The 15,016-nt window shown below is 54.9% G+C and overlaps 1 pseudogene; it reads right to left on the bottom strand.

Annotated features, from left to right (window-relative positions):
- Nucleotides 1–15,016, bottom strand: part of LOC135292575 (zinc finger protein 208-like) — an 837,577-nt pseudogene that overhangs the window by 632,486 nt on the left and 190,075 nt on the right.

The raw sequence follows: 15,016 nt of genomic DNA, 5'->3' as shown, positions 1-15,016 counted from the left end.
ACCCATTTCTCAGTGGGCAAGCAAAGCTGCAAGGGCCACCCACAGTCTTTTCCCTGCCTGCTGTTCCTGTACCCCACAACACAGCCCCCCACCAGCCTCTTCCCAATCCACTCAGGGCCATTCACAAGACAAATCTGCTCCAAAGAGCCAAAGCCTTCCACAATAACAGTTACAAATAACTTCACTTAATTGAGTCATGCAGTACAGCAGGGAAATAACACGGCACCAGACGAGATATGCAAATCCCCATGCTGCAGTGAGATGAGACTTATACAACAAGAAAAAGCACAGCATGAAATAGTCCAAAAGAAAGAAGGCAAAAAGAAATCATTGTTGTTCTCAAGAAAGATCTTTTCCAAGAACAGTAAAATTACAATCGCTTATTAGCAGTTAGTCTTCTCTTGGTTCTTAGAGTTCTTAGAGCCTCCCAGATCATCTCATGCCAAGTACTCTGCCTAAGGCTACTGAAAGCATTAGAGCTAACAAGAGGTCTCTGCCTTCCCAGTGGAGAGGCAGCTACCAGAGAGTATTTCACAGGCTCACTTACCTTTTGAGATGACAAGGGAAGCCTTGAAAGTGCAGTTGTAGTTCTGCTCCTCTGGTGGGGTGAAGGTCACCGTAGCAATGGCAGAGGATGAGCCAGGAACAGACATCTTGACTGGATGTAACTTGAAAATGTTGTTGATAGGGCTTTTTGCCTTGGGGGAACCCAGAGAGCAGTGTTAGGAGGAAACACCTTTCAACATGACGTGGTTTTATCCATAAATGCATTACTGAGAGCAGTCCCAGACAGTGTGTCTCCTTCCTGCTTCCCTGGGCAGGCTCCCTCCCGGGGAATGCTGACCTTGTGCTAAAGCAGTGTATGCTTTGAGGGCTGGCAGCTGCACCCACCTATATGGGAGGTGGGCACTGCACAGAAAACCCTGCAAATAACCTAGAGCTGGCCTTCAAAGAGAAGGAAAAGCCAGGGAGCCTGAGGAAATGCTCTGCTTTGAGCCCTGGCATGTCAGTTCATAACAGCCCCTCTCTGCGTGTGCTTCCAAGAGAGGTTCAGAAGGATTCACTTCTCCCATCAAAGACCCAGAGGTTTGAGCCAAAACCTTGCCCCAGACATGCAGAATGCATGTCTGCTCCCTGGCTCTGCTGCTCTCCCCTGCAGTTTGACCTGCACTGAGCTAGCCTAATCTGGGCCACAGGCAGCAATGCATCTGGAGAACAAAACAGGCTCTCACACGGCCCTTAGAGGGCAGCCACCACCTTGGCCTCCTGTTCTTACCTCTCCAGGCAGGGGTTCGATGGAGAGCACCACATCGCATGGCAGACAGCTTGCGTTGTAAATATTGAAATGAGCTTCAGCCTCTTGCCCAACCTGAGCCTTGCTGAAGATGAATCTGTTCTCATCAGTGACAAACAGGCTGGCGCATTCCACCGACTGCAGCTTGTGCTCGAGGTCGGTGCTGCTGCAGATCAGGTACTCCTCGAAGATTAATGTGACATCCTCGACGAGTGCTGTGGACACACCAGAGGGATGAGCAGAGAGCAGCCTCCCTGATGGATTTATATGGACTTTGCTGGCCTCTCAGAAGGCTTGATAAGCCCTTTTTGCCCGGGTGACTGCTAAACCCAGTGTTGGGTAGGGGAGCTGGCTGGGAGGATGGAGCTCAGTCAGCCTCAGTCTTAGAGAGCATTGCTTTCCTTTTATCCTTCCTTCCTTGTTGGAACCCAGGACATCTCTCTGGATGCCCTGGATGTCTCACAGCCCTGGCAGGGGCTCGGACACCCTGGCAGGAAGCCAAAGACACCTGGAAATTCGATCTTAATTCATGGAGCAAATTGCCAACCTTATATGAAGAATTACAGGCCACAAAAGTTTAAGTAGCATAGTAGTAGCAATCACAAGAAGAAGGGAAATTTTTGGAGCACTGTACAGGGGGCTTTTGAACCTTGTACAGGGGGGTTTGGAATCCTGTACATGGGGGTCAGGAGTTCTAAGATGGAGGGATTTGGGCGTGCCCTGTCCTTCTTCTTTCTTCTCCTCGGCATCCATGTTCAGGATGACGTTGGCATGTGTGGATTGGTTCATGGTGAAGGTGCACTTGCTAACAAGGATGACAAGTACTGGAAATAGAAGGTAAATATCTTCTACGTAGTTTTCACTATAAAAGAGACAACCGCCCCGTGGGCGGGAGAGAGTGCCCTTGGCTGTCTTGCTGATCAGACCTCGGCTGGACAGACAGAAAAACTTTGTAGATAAGAAACAATAAACACAACCGAAGACCGAAAAAGCAAGAGTCCAGACTCCTTTTTCAAAGCGCGGCCTGCCCAGAACCACCTTTTCCCGTGCTGGGGCACAGACAAGTAACGGCCGACCCCAACAGACCCTTATGGCCCCTCATGGCCCCTCACAGCCCCTCATGGCTCCCTCACAGTTCTCCATGGCCCCTCATGGCCCTTCTTCGTCTCTCACAGCCCCTCACATTTCCCCATGACCCCTCACAGCCCTCACAGCTTCTCACAGCTCATGGCCCCTCATGGACCCTCAAAGTCCCTTATGGCCCCTCACAGCCCCTCATGGCCCTTCACGGCCCCTCACAGCCCTTCATGACCCCTCACAGCCCCTCACAGCCCTTCATGACCCCTCACAGCCCCTCAGAGAAGAGGAGCACGAGGCTGGTGCGGGGCTTGGAACACAAGCCATATGAGGAACGACTGAGGGAGCTGGGATTGTTTAGCCTGGAGAAAAGGAGACTCAGAGGTGACCTTATCACTCTCTTCAACTTCCTGAAGGGTGGCTGTGGTGAGCTGGGGGTCGGTCTCTTTCTCCGGGCAACAACAGATAGAACAAGAGGACACAGTCTCAAGCTGCACCAAGGGAGATACAGGCTAGACTTAAGGAGGAAGTTTTTCACAGAAAGAGTGGTCAAATACTGGAATCATCTGCCCAGGGAGGTGGTGGAGTCACCATCCCTGGATGTGTTTTAAAAAAGACTGGATGTGGCACTTGGTGCCATGATCTAGTTGAGGTGTTAGAACATGGGTTGGACTCTATGATCTTAAAGGTCTCTTCCAACCTAGAGATTCTGTGATTCTGTGATTCACAACCTCTCATGACCCCTCACAGTCCCTCACAGCCCTTCATGGCCCCTCATAACCCCTCACAGCCCCAGGCACGGGGGTGCCCGCAAAGGAGAAGGGGTCGCGTCCTGCTTGTCTTCTTTAATTTCAGTCCCTTCCCAGCGACCAGTAAAGAAAGGCTGAAATGGAGCCTTTCCCCAGCGTTTCCCTCAGGGTTAATTGCGGGCTGAAGCTCTGTGCTGGCGCTGGCCCGAGCACCAACATCCCTGCAGCCGCCAGGCCTTTGCTGTCCCCCCGTGTCCGTCGCTGTCCCCGAGTCCCGCCCGGCTCTGGCAGCAGCAGCAGCCGCAGCGCAGCGGGCGCCGGCCCGGCCCAGCCGGGGCTCCCGGGCAGGAGCAGCAGCAGCGCCGGCCCCTTCCCGCCTGCTCCTGCCTCGGCTCCCAAGGGCTTTTCCAGCTGAATCCTGGAGTAGAGCAACCAGCACCCACACACAGCCCTGACTCCTCAGGGCCTGCCTGTGCTGCCCTGACCCAGCCCTCAGAGGAGGAAAAGATCGCGTTCCAGAGCTGTTTTCAGCACTGTTTTACTCACCCTGAGCTGACAGCAGGAGGCTGCTGGTGCCTTTGCCCTGGGAATTGGAGATCATGGCTTCTCTTGACCCTCTTCTGTTTGCCACCTGAATTTTATCAGTACAACTGCACTTGCCTCTTTCAATCACTGCTACCAACTGTGCTTTTGTGATGGTGAGCCCCATGGTTTTGTCACAGGCATCATGATTAGCAGAGATTGAAATGCTCACAAGTCTTTAAGCACTAAATCGAGGGGAATTAAAGCCTCACCGAGCACTCAAACACAGCCCTGTTGCTGGTGCTGTTGAAATAGAATCAACTTACAGAGACCATCACAGACATTGCCTCTGGAGTGGCAAATCAAATGAAAAAATCGACCAGGAGAAAGAAGAAACAGAACTTGACTGGCTTCATTGCTTCCTTGGAGCAGCAGAAAATGGAGATGCCCAGAGGTATTTCCAGCTGCTGCTGATCCCAGTTGGAGGCCAGCCCTCTGCAGAGTCCCAGCAGGAACTGAGCCCAGCCCAGGGAGTTCCCAGAGTGTCCTGGAGATTCTTTCTCTGCATTCAGTCAGGCTTGCATTCCCCAGCAAGTCCCCAACAAAACCTCCTGTTTTCTTGGGTTAGAACAGGCACCATGAAAAACTCCCCAATGGCACAACTCCCCAGCCCACAAGGAAAGGAAAGGACAAGTTGTCAAGTAATCCAAACATTTCTCTTGCTTTGCTGCACTCACGGTATGGAAAGCCAAGAGAAGCTGCAGTTGGAGGCACATCTTGTGACAGAAGCTCAACCTTGTTCTCCAGGAAAGAAGGTTCTTGAAAAGAGCAGACAGGACTGTGGAGAAGATTCCTGGAAAAGTGAAACAGCTTTCCAGAAGTGAAATGAAAATGGAAAGGCACAATGTGAGATCTTTTCCTCTATTTATTTCTATGCTCCCTTTTTCTATGTTGCACTACTTCTCCATGCCATGAGTTCCAAATGCATCTCACCTCTCCGATCGATGGCTTAGCGAGTTTTAGACACTCTAAAATACCACAAGCTACACACAGTTTGCCTCGCGCTGGTTTTGCTGGAAAGCTATGCCAGAGCCATAAGTGAAGTGCTTGGGTCAGAAACAAATCCTGCAGGCAGGGAATGTGCCCTGCCAGTGTTGAGCCTCAGCAGGGACAATGCACAGCAGCAACCGAGGGTTTTCCCCGTGCCCCGTGCAGGAGTCAGGACTCTGGATCTGGGCTCAACACAGCGAAGTTCCCGTGTTTGGACAGACTCAGGGGCTGCCCCGGGGTGCGGGGCCAAGCGTGGAATGGACACACAGACAAATGGCCCCAGGTCTTGCAGCAGCGAGTCTACGGCCCTTGCCATGTCTCTCTTGTTCCTCCTCTCCCTCTGCCGGTGTCCCGCACTCTGTCTCGGTGCCCCGCAGCCACTCCCGGTGTGCCTGCCCCGGCCCGTCCCTCTCCCCGTGCCGGGCAGGGCCATGTCCCCAGCCCATCCCCGGCCCCAGGCATCCCGCCGCGGTCTCGCCTCACCCCGGCTCTCGCCGTCCTGGCTGTGGTGCTGCTGGGCGGGCATCAGTGCCTGGGGCCGGGGCGGCATCGCCTCACTTTGGCTGCGCCTGACCTGAGCCCGGCCCCGGCCCCCATGTGGGCTCCAGTCCTGTTCCCGGCCCCAGCTCCTCCTGGGGCCCGCGGAGGACACACGCGGCGCAGCCGCTCCCGCCGCCTCTGCTGCGGCTTCCCCGGGCCGAGCTCCGCCGTTCGGCAGCGTGGCTACCGGGGCCCGGGGTGGGTGGGGACGGCCGGCCTGGGGTGGTCAGGGGCCGTTGCTGGCCCTGGGCCGAGTGCTGACAGCCGCATCCCGCCCGCAGGGAAGGCGCAGGAGGCCCTGCAGGAGCAGTAATGGCTGGGTTTGCTGCTGGGACCCAGCGGCTTCGGCAGCGTCTGCTCGGGAACACAGGTCTTGGGCGGCACCCCGGTGAGCGGAGGGGCTGGCAGCAGGCAGAGGAGGAGGAGGAGGAAAAGGCCGGGGTGCGGTGGGGCGGGCAGCGAGCTCAGCCTACTGCTGCCCCTTGCTTGCAGGTGGCCATCAATGCATGTCGTGGGATGGCATCCGGCACTGGGGCGAGCTGGTGAGTGAGCGGGGCCAGCGGCACAAGCCGGGCCGTGCCGGGCGGGGAGGAGCCGGGGCCCGGCACCGTGGAGCTACCGGGAGCCCTGCAGGGAGAGCAGGCGTGGGCTGAGTGGGGCGTGCAGAGCATCCCGGGCTGGCTGAGGGGTCCCAGAGCCCTGGCACGGCCTCAGCCCCACTGACGGCATCGCGCTCCTCCCGCAGCCCGACGGCACCAGCACGCCCCTGGAGATCGTGCTGCTGGCCAAGGTGTCCTGTGGCTGTGCTGGTGTCATTCAGCTCCTGGAGTGGCTTGAGCTCCCCGACAGCTTCTTGCTGGTGCTGGAGCGTCCGGAGCGGTGCCAGGAGCTCTCGGATTTCCTGGCGGAGCGGAGGTTCCTGCCGGAGGAGGAGGCGCAGGGGCTGTTCCACCAGGTGCTGGAGGCCGTGCAGCACTGCAACAGCTGCAGGGTCCTGCACAGGGACATCAAGCCTGAGAACATCCTGCTCAACCTGGCCAGCGGGCAGCTGAAACTGATTGACTTTGGCCGTGGCACCTTCCTCCAAGACACAGCCTACACCCAGTTTGCAGGTGAGGCCTGCCAGGGGATGGCCACAACTCCCTAAAAACACCTCCCGATGTGAAATATAAAGCTGTGTTTTGTGTCAGGTACATACAGGCAATGTGTATATCTGTGATTGTGATATGTGTGGAAACTGACCGTGGGACAGTTATGAAGACAATCCTAATAAATAACTGAGGAAGTAAAGCATGGAAGAAGGCCTTTGAACCTATCCTTTGTTTGCAATTAACCTTTATAAGTCTTAAGTTGATTTAGGAGCATTCGAATTAAAGCTTTAAGGATGTTGCTGTTTGACAGGAACTTTCTGCTTCTAGCTAAAAAGAGTTTGCAATAATAACCTTTTGAAGTATAATTTCAGAATAATGCTTGTAGTAAGGATCTTTGAAACTATAGCTTTAGAATATATCAAAAGGAAAGATGCTTATCTCGACACCTTAACAAAATATGCAAAAGCAGCTTGAGAACGGAAGATGAACATCCACTCAAGGATTGATAGTTTTGACCAAGGGAAGCTGGACATCACTGGTATGAGATTTATAGTCCTTGCAATTCAAAGATGAACCCGCATATGGACCCTGGACCTCACCAGCTGAGAGACTTCTTTCTTCTTTCAGAAGCTGGACCCCACCATCTGGGGATACTCCTTTCTGAGATACATCCTGAGAAAAACTAAATCACAATAGTGTATAGAATTGTGACGCAAACATTTGGAATAGAAACTGCTGAAAAAGCTTATGAAAACCCCTATAAATATCTGTAAGCCCCAACTATCGGTGTGCAGTTGGAGGGAAAATTCCCCCCACTGTACCCAGCGCTGTATTGCTCATACTTTACCATATTAATTAATAAATTGATTGCTGCTTGAGTATTGGCCTAGTCAAGCTTCTTATTCATATCACCAGGGACCCCCCGATGTCCCCCTGAGGGCCATCTGCGGCTCGGCTTTGGAGCTCTGCAAGCTCCAAACATCCCCCCAAAAAAATCCCAAACCCAGGGACCCCCGGGATACTTGGGGCGAGCTCCCCCTCCCCGGGCACCTGCGGGATGGGGGGCGATGGTCCCGAGCCGAAGCTGCTGCGAGTGCAGAGAGAGCTGAAAGCACGCGGTGCTTCCTCCAGCTGCTCCAGCTCCTCCTCTGCCTGCTCCTCCTCCTCTCTCCCTCTATCTTCCTCCTCCTCTATCCCACCGTCTTTTTCCTCCTCCCTGGCCAACGGGAATGGGCTGGGTCACTCCCAAACCAATCTGGGGGAGTAGAGGTTTGGGGGCAACAATGGGAAAGGGGTGGGAGAGGGGGCACAGGGGGAGGTGAGACCCACTGAGGGTCCTCCAGGTTACCCCAGGACCCCTAAGCCCCATCCCAGCCCCCCCAGTTCCCTCCGCAGTCCCAAATGAGGGGGGGCTCAGCCCAGGACCCGCCGTCCTTCAGGGCTCCTCCGAGGGCAGTAAACGGGAGAGTTCCCAGCTCGGAGAGGCCCCAGCAGAGGAGGGGACCTTGTCCCTCCTTGAGACCCTTTAAGGCTCTTCAGACCCCTTTGAAGGGGACATTTTTAGGATTTTTCTGGGGGGATCTCAACACTACTAGGGTGTTTTTTCCACCCCATTTTAGGGTGTTTGAGAGGACGCAGCCCCACAAGCCCCTTTTAAGGGGGGAATAATGACAGCTTTAAGTGACATTTTTATGGGACCCCACCCTCCATTCCAAGCTCCAGTAGGGGACGTTTTGCCCCCCAGGGTGGATTTTTGGGGTTCTCTCTACCATCGCTGCTTTAAGGGCTCCTGCTATGGTCAGGTCCTACTATAAGTCCCCTTAAAAGGGCAACACCACTCCCGTTGATTCTGACAGCGGAGCCCAGGGAGGGGTTGGACATCCTGGGAAGGTTGGGGGTCCCAGGGGGGTTTGGGGGTCCCAGGAGGGTTTGGGGGTACCTGGGTGATGGTGATGGGGACTCTGTGCTGGGCATAAACTGTTGTGAGGGGTTCCCAGGGGGGTTTGTGTATACTGGGGGTTTTTGAGGTCATGGTGGAGTTTTGGGGGTTCCCAAAGGGAGTTTTCAGGGGTCCCAGAGGGGGGGATAAGGCGATCCCAAGGGGAATGCAGGGCTGTTTTGGGATACCTGCTGGCGACGGAGATGGGGATCCCATGCCAAGTATGTACCTTCTCAAGGGGGTCTGGAGGGGTGTTGGGACGTCCTGTGGGAATTTTGATGTCCTGAGAAGGTTTGGGGGGGTCTGTATGGGGTTTTGCAGTCTTGGGGAGCTTTTGGAGAGGCTAGGGATGATATTGGGGTCCCAGGGAAGCTGGGTTGTTCCAGGAGGTTTGGGGTTCCTGGGAGGCTTTGTGGGTACCTGGGCGATGCCAGTGACACAGCTGAGGCCTCGTGCTGGGAATGAACCTTCTCACTGAGCATGGGCAGTGTCAGCGTGTTCAGGGAGATCCTGGGTGACCCGGGGGGGTGACCCCTAACCCCAGGGGACCCCAAATGCTAAGGGACTCCCCTCAGTGCTAGACCTGCTGCAGGCAGGGAGGCACCAGCACTTGGACCCCAGCCCCCACCATCACAGAGGGGCTGTGGAAGAAATCAGGGGGGGCACAGACAGGTCGGGGGGGACCCCCAAAGTCCTGGGAATGGGGGAACACAGGGGAACTCACAGAAATCCCCACTGGGGACTTAGGGGTGACCCAAGGAGGAGTTTGGGGGGGCTGGATGGGTCATAGGGGGATCTCCAAGCGTCTGGGAAGGGGAGAAGAACAGGGTGACCCCCAGGTTGGGTTTGGGGAGAACCAGATTGGAGCTTCCAGACACCAAATCCAATGAGGATAACAATGCTGATGGCAGCACTGACAGACACAGCGACCACCAGGGTGAGATTCCTGCTGGATTCCAGCTCTGGGAAGCATGGCATGGTTAGGAGGGGAGGGGAACCCCCATCCCACTGCTCCACAGTCCCAAATTCCCAGTTCCCACATTCCATGTTCCCAGCCTCAGCCCAGGAGCAGATCCCAGGCTCTGGCATTCCGGGATGCTCCGCCCGGCGCAGGGGCTGCTCCTGCTCCTCCAGCAGCGCTTCGATCCTGCCCAGGTGTGGAACGATCCCTGATTTCATCCCCTTCATCCAGCTGGTCCCAATGGTGCTGGGGTAGAATCTGTATGCGCGGCAGGACAGTGTCAGGATCCCGTGTTCCACTTTTCGGGACACACGGACATCAGGGGGCTCTGGGATGGGGTAACGGTGAGATGCATGCATGGAATTCCATGGCAGTGGGACAGGGCTGAGATCTCCCCATGGAATTCCATGGCAATGGCATGGCAGTGAGATCCATCTACAGAATTCCCATGGGAACGGGACAACAGTGGGATTCAACCATGGAAGTCCCATGGGAATGGGATGACAGATCTATCCATGGAATTCCCTTGGTAATTCCCATGTTGGCAGATTTTGTCCTCTCAAATCCCGCATTCTCAATTCCCACATTCCCATGGGAACTCTGCCCTCCCCACCTTTACACTGCAGCTCCTCCCGCCCATATCTGACATATTTCTGGAGCCACTCCACGCAGCTGTGCCCTGGGGAATTTGTTCATTCCTCGGGCTCCATCTCCCGGATCCCCATGGCAGTCCCACAGTTGCCATGGCAGCCCCAGAGATGCCCCAGGCGCGGCTGCCCCCGCTCAGCCCCGCTCTGGCTGTGCCGCTCCCGCAGCACCTGCAGCTCCCCGGTGGCCCCGTGCCGGTGCCGCTCATTGTGCCGGCTCTGTCTGTGCTGAGATCCCGGCTCGGCTCCAGCTGCCACCCCCGGCGGCTGCGGCAGTGCTGGAAGGGGATCCCATCCAGAGACCCCATGGACACCAACCGGGGGAACCCCGGGCCGGGCTCCAACAGTACCACGGGCAGGGAACACAGGGACAGGAGAACTGGGGGGGGACAGGAGGCTCTCAGTGCCCGGCAAAGAGGTAAAAGGGTGTCTCGTTTCTCAGGAATAGGGGTGCAGGAGGGTGTCAGTGGGGTGAGGGAAATGGGGGAAGGCAGGGACATGGAGAGGTAGAAGGGAATTCCAGGGGGTCCTTGAGCTCAGGAAAGGGGAATCCAGGGTGGGGACACCTGGGATGTTGGGAAAGGGGGGTTCAGGAGGTCTCTGGTTTTGCAGAAAGGAGGGGCTAGGGGCTGGGAAAGGCAGGAATGGGGTTCCAAGGTGTTCCAGGCCGTCAAACCCACGGCAAGTCTGCAGGCTGGGAGCCATGGATGGCCGGGAAAATGGGGAGCAGAGGGTCCTGATGTCTGGAAATGGGGGATTCAGGAGGGTCCCTGTGCAGGATAAAGAGAGCAAGGGGGTCCCGTGCCAGGGGTCCCACCCCCCTCTCTCGCCAAGGAGTGCCCCCAGTCCCAGCGCTGCAGCCATCGTGCTGCTCCTACTCCCTCCCAGCATGATCCCAGTATGGTCCCAGTACAGCCCAGTCACTCCTACTCCTGGCATCCCCTCTCTGCATTCCGCCCTGTCCCGGCTCTATCTCCACTCCTCCCGTGGGCTGCGAGGGCTTTGGAAACGGGGGAGGAGGAGGAGGGAGGGAGGAAGAGGTTGAGCGGGAGAGGAGAGAGGGAACCACGCCGCTCCGGCGCTTCCTGAACCCGCAGCGCCCTCCTGCCAGGGAGCTGTGCAGAGCCACAAGGTCCCCCCGAGCCTCCTCCTCTCCAGGCTGAGCCCCTTTCCCAGCTCGCTCAGCCCCTCCGGCTGTTCCAGCCGGGACAGAACACCAGTGCTACACAGAGAGCAAGGGACAGACCTGACAGAGGTGCCTCTAGCACCACATTTTAGGCTTTCGCTAATACTTACAGAAAGACTCTTCACAAAGTTAAGGCAGTAGTTCAAGTGACAATCTCCTTTGAAAATCACTGCGGCCCGGCCCCGGCCCGAGCCCGCCGGAACCCGCCCGGCCCCGCCCGAACCCGGCCCGGCCCCGCCCGAACCCGGCCCGGCCCCGCCGGAACCCGGCCCGGCCCCGCCGGAACCCGGCCCGGCCCCGACGTTCGGGCGCCGCGGTTGCCTGGTAACCGCGGGGGCGGCAGCGTCTGTGACAGCGGCACGGCCTCAGTTGCCTGAGAACGCGGCCCTGGCTGGGTGTGCGCAGCCTGGGCTCGTACAGGCAGCTACACTGGGCGATTCGCCGAGTGAATTGTTCGCGGAGCATTGGTCTCTGCGAGTGAGTCCTTTGAATTCGCGGAGCATTGTGCCCCGCTGAGAATTCCTGAACGTGCAGAGCATTGGCCTCTGCTAGGAGTCCTCAGTTCGCGGAGCATTGGTCTCTGCAGAGGATTCCTCAACGTGCAGAGCATTGGCCTCTGGAAAAGATCGTGAATTTCCTTTGAAGGTAAAGATTGACTAAAGTTGAACTGTTTGGTTTTGTCTCATGTGCGCTCTGAGAGAGAAGGCCAAAGGGAAATACAGGATGGGATAATGCCAGTCTTCTGGTGCAGCAGTTCAGTGGCATGCACAGCTGAGTGGATGAACAATAGTTCATCTACTGATGAGGTTTTTTTTTGCACTGAAGAAATGCAACATTTTCTAAATGTACTCATCTATACTTTTTTTCCCCTATAGTGATTGCTTAAACTGCTTCAAGGTGAATGAGTTCTGTTCCAGTTTCCGTGGGTTGTTATCATCTGGTTATTAAAATTATTAGGGAGAGGCCTCTGAATTGAGGTACAAACGAGGCAATTTGCCAAAGTCAGTAGTCTGGATTTTATGGAACAGTAAATGTGAGGAAGAGAGAGAAAGGAATAGAAAAAGGGGGGGTGGGGTGAAGGGGGTGGAGATGGGGTTGGGAAGAGGGGGAAGAAAGAGAATGACAGAGACAGATTAAGTAAAAAAATATCACCATTCCATGGATCCCATTGGCATACCATAAAATCCTCTTCTGGTCTTCTCTGTGGTGAGGTATTGCAAAATGTAAGATTCCAATGGATTAATGCAGATTTGGGCAAGGTGGGACCTCCCAGGTACCTCCCTGGGGTGGGGCAAGTTTGACTGTCTATTGCTACTTTAAAGTAATATAAAATCTTCAGCACCAGTATATCCTTTGAGTCTGCCATGAATTGGGTTGTGGATTTTCAGATCTGTTGTGTTACTTTGCATGCCCTGCAATCATCTGGTGCAAGGCCTCAGGAATGGGTCTGGGGACACAGTGGAGGTCTTTGATGGGAGGTTTGTGTGCAAACCTGGCCTCAGCAGAGGAGTCTGTGGCTATGACTTGCCCAGCCTGAAGGCAGACAGAGCTGATTTTCAGGAGAGCTGCTGGCTTTGGCTTTGTTGTGGATCTATTTTTCTCCCTTGGCCTTGTTCACTTCTGCCCAGACCTGAGCTAATGGGACAATAGTGTCACCTTTATCTTGTCTCAAGTTCCCTTGTGGGGCTGAACTCCCTGTCCCATGTTCCAGTCAGGAGGCATTTTCAGGGAAGGGTGGGTTTGGGTGCTCTCAGCTTCTTTATAGAGTTTTGTCACAGTGGGCAAAACGTCCTTTATAGCAATATTTAAGCCATGAGCCATAACATTGCAGTCTCTCCCAAGTCCAGTGAGAAGCAGCTGAGAGAGCAGGGGGTGTTTAGCCTAAAGAAGAGGAGGCCCACTCAAGCTGATTTTAAGTAATATTTAAGCTACAGCTTTGTCTGCTCTAAGCATTATTAATGTTCAGCTTTTTAGCTCCAGGTTTCAGCAAGATCCATTTTTGAATTGCACAAGGTGGTCATCTATTTCAAATAAAGTCCAACTAGAGGCCTAACAATACTAGCTACTTATGCCAAACAAGCACTTAGCTACTTTCAAATGATATAAAATCTTTAGCAGCAGTATATGGGTTGAGTCTGCCATGAATTGGGTTCTGGATTTTCAGAGTTCCATTGTTGCTCCTTCCAGTTTTGCTGAGGCCTTGTCATTCCTCTGTGACATCCTCCCTTCAGAATGGCTTCTGGATTCCCAAAAAAGACACCAACACCTCGTCTTTTGCTGAGGGAAAGACTGCAGCCTAACACTGTGAGTAGCCACTGGGGCTGTGCTCAGGCTGGCAAGTGCCCTGGTGTCCCTGGTGTCCCTGCCCCTGTTGTCCAGCAGCGCTGGGAAGCTGCAGAGCCCCTGCCCAGCTCTTTGTGCTGTGCTGCTGTTGGTGGGGGCTGTCCTGGTGCAGGAGGGAACACTGTGTGATGTTTCAGGGACAGCCCAGCGCCTTGCCTGGCTGTGCCACGGGAGCCAAGTGAAAGCAATGTGCAGCTGAAGCCCTCAGCATGTGCTTCTGTGCCTGCCCTTTGCCACAGGAATTCCTTCTGTCAGGCTGGGCACTGCCCTGTGCTGCTGTGACCAACCTGCCCTTGGGCACCTGGGCATGTGGGGGGAGAGCTCAAACTGTGCCCAAAGCCTTGAGAGCCACGGCTGGTCCCAGCCAGAAGAGCTCCCAAAGCAGCAGTTCTCTCTGAGCTCCTGGGTGGGCACAGCTCCAGCCCTGCAGGCAGCACTGCAGTCAGGGCCACCAAGGTCCCTTGCTGTCTGGAGCTCACTTGGCTGAAGATGCCCCAGTGCTGAGGCTCTGGCAAGGAGATCCCTGTGTTTTCTTCTCTGGAGGGCTCTGTCAGCCCAGACAGAGAAAACAAATGCTCATTAACAGAGAGAGCTAAAACTTGGACACATTCCTGTGCACCTCCCTCTTGGTACAGCTTTTCTTTCTTGCTTCTCTTGGACTCAGCCAGCAGTGCTGTCTCCTGCAGTGAGTTGTGAGTGTTGTGCAGGGATGGATTTGGGGCAGTTCTGGGAGCTCCTTCCCACTCTCTGTAAAGGTCACTGCCTCAATCCTATGAAACATAAGAGGAAAACAAATGGCCAAAGAGCAGAAATCCCCAAACATGTCACATCAGATCACAGAGAGACTAATGGGCCACAGCCATGTGGTTGGAGTATGTGTATTGCACCCTGTATTATTAATTTATTCTTGCTATGCATTTCAGCAAGTAACTTCCAGGGCTTCCAGAACTATCCTAGTGGCTGTGATCACAAATTATTTGCCAGTGCCACTTGCTCAAGAAGTGCCTTTCTGAACAAGCACATCTCTGAGCTGCTTGCTGATATGTTTTTGGTTGTTTTTTTTTTTTTTATTTGTTTTGCCTTCCAGCTGCTTCCCTCTAAGTTCCAGCAGGAGAAGTTTGTCAGCACGCAGAAGGAGGCCAGCACTGGGGGGAGTATTCTGCCCAGAATTGGCCCATGGATAGACCTGAGCAAGACTGGTCCAAAGGTAGCCTTTTCCTGCTCTTTTCCTTTCTGTTTGATGGCAAGTTTGAAGAGGGTGTGTGCTTGTGACAGGCTTGCCTCCAGCAAAACACCTCAGTGTCCAGGTGCTGTTGTCATTGCAAGCTGCTGGCAGTGGTGGACTGGGAGTCCTGATGTGCACTGAGGCAACACAAATAACCTCTGCTGCAGCTGCTGGGCTGTGCTGGAGTGTGGCTGCCATTGCTAAAACAATGGGGGAAGGCTGGGGACACAAAGGCACAACATTGCCATGTGCCATTCCCCTGCTGAAGGAGCCACCTCTTGCTTTGGTGTGGTCACCATCAAATGCTCGGGGTCACAGGATTCCCTCCACAGTGGCAGCGTTGGCCTTGGAAGGCTGAGGACCTGCAGGAATTCCTACAGATTTAACAAAAC

The sequence above is a fragment of the Passer domesticus genome, unplaced genomic scaffold (assembly GCF_036417665.1).
Source record: "Passer domesticus isolate bPasDom1 unplaced genomic scaffold, bPasDom1.hap1 HAP1_SCAFFOLD_37, whole genome shotgun sequence".
In the NCBI taxonomy this organism is placed as follows: domain Eukaryota; kingdom Metazoa; phylum Chordata; class Aves; order Passeriformes; family Passeridae; genus Passer; species Passer domesticus.
Note: the sequence above shows the minus strand (reverse complement) of the source record. Positions and strands in the feature narration are given on the sequence as shown.